We start from the raw sequence: 1,995 nt of genomic DNA, 5'->3' as shown, positions 1-1,995 counted from the left end.
TAGGTTAGAATCTTGGGACACCGTTTCGGTATACTCGAGTACTACCATTGGAGGGATAAGGTGATGGCCAAACAAACCGAGGAGATTCTGAAGTTATAAGATACAGTTGACCGAAATGGTTCCACTGGAACACCGTATCCTTCAATGTGTGTTTATTTCACATAATGATAACTGTTTCATGCTAATATGCTAACGTGCCACCCTGAGCCATACCTGTGATATACTCAAATTACTTGTACATGATAACCGTCGCATTTTAATGTACTAATGTGAAATCTTGAACCATACGTGTGGTATGCTCAAATTACTTGATTTATTAGACCTGCTAGAGTGTCTTGGAACCTCACTGGGCTGTGTAGCTCATTTCACGTTTTTGTTTTCCTTAACAGGGTTTGAGACCAAGAGTGCTCGTGAATAGTGCTAGATTGTTTTCTTTTTGAAGATTTTAAGTTGTATTATAACGGATAGTTATAGTACTTATTCCGTTGGGTGTATTTAAGCTTGAAAGCTAACTAATTGTAAGTGTGAGATATTTTGGAATACTTTAATTATGTATTGAAGTTATTTGAAATATTCCAAACTTTTGAATTATGGATTGTACCAAGTCTTGACGAGAGTTGAGCAGACGTCCCGCCGATACCCTTGGGTTCGCTCTTGGGAGAAGTGGGGGCGTCACAAGAGAAAGAAAGACAGAAGAAAGCAAAAAATAATAATAATTGTAGTGGCTGCCAGTGGCGGTTCCGACGTTGGCGGCCGGCAAGTGGTGAGGTGAGGGAGAAGAAAAGGAGAGGAAAGAAAAGGAAAAAGAAACAAAGAAAAAAAAGAAAAAGGAAAGAAAAAAAGTTTTACTACTTAAAATTTTTTTCCACAACTTCTAAAGTAAATTAAAGTAAAATTTTAGACAAACATCCAAAAACTCATTTGTCAAACGAGGCTATATGTAACTCTCACAATTTGTAATTTATTCACATGCTTATATAGCACGACAAAAACATTGGTGGATTTAAACAAACTTTTTTTTTTTAGAATGGTTTCTACAAATCGTTGCACTTTTTCAATGGAGATCCATACCTGAATTCTTATTAGGTTGGCAACGTGCTAATGGTGAACTATTGCCATTTAATATTTTAAGGTGAAATTAGCCCTTATGGACTTGCTGCGTGGTAAAGAAAAAGTATGTGTAGATTATTTATACAAATTCTTTTTTATTATTAAGAGGTCCCATATTGCATGGAGTGCAATATATTTAGTAGCATATTTTAGCATTTAAAGTATCACTTCGTGCTTTGAAATGATAGTCCATCTTCTCGGCTTCTCCTTCCTTGTTTTTTGGGGATTAACAAGTGTCGTTCACGGTTCATCCTATGCTATAGAAAGTTTCACATCAGCACCGTCAAATGAACCAACTAGGATCTCTAATACTCCCTCTGTCCCACTTTGATAGTTCTATTTTTCTTTTTCGTTTGTCCCAAATTGCAGTCCACTTTTCAATTGAAAAATGTAATTATATTTTAATTTTTCTAAAATACCCATATTCAATGTAAGTTATTGTTACTATAAACCTACCCCATTTAATGAGAATTGATTCTTTTTTTACCATCAATTCAAGTTCCCATAAAGTTGTACTCTAATTAATATGAGGGTATTCTAAGAAAATAGCTACCTAAATTGATTCCTTATAATATATAAGATTGAGTTTTGGTCAAAGAATAGGTTGAATTTCAACCGCATAGATGGGGCTTTCTGGGAATGTGAAATATTGTGTATTAGTTTAAAAGTTTTAGGTACAAGTTAAGGAAGCATGTATTTGAATATGTTTACTGAAATGATCCCATTTTAATACATTTAAAGTTGTCATTGATGAGCCATCTGGGTATTGATGGAATGTGTAATTAGTGTGCAACCGTTTTTGCATTTTGTACAACCCATATATGCTTGTGTGTTGGTGTAATTATCGGAATATCCCTTAGCTACCAATAATTCCCCTTTTCAGCC

This window comes from Coffea arabica, chromosome 1e (assembly GCF_036785885.1).
Source record: "Coffea arabica cultivar ET-39 chromosome 1e, Coffea Arabica ET-39 HiFi, whole genome shotgun sequence".
NCBI classification, from domain to species: domain Eukaryota; kingdom Viridiplantae; phylum Streptophyta; class Magnoliopsida; order Gentianales; family Rubiaceae; genus Coffea; species Coffea arabica.
The sequence above is the reverse complement of the archived record's forward strand: the minus strand, read 5'-3'. Positions refer to the sequence as shown.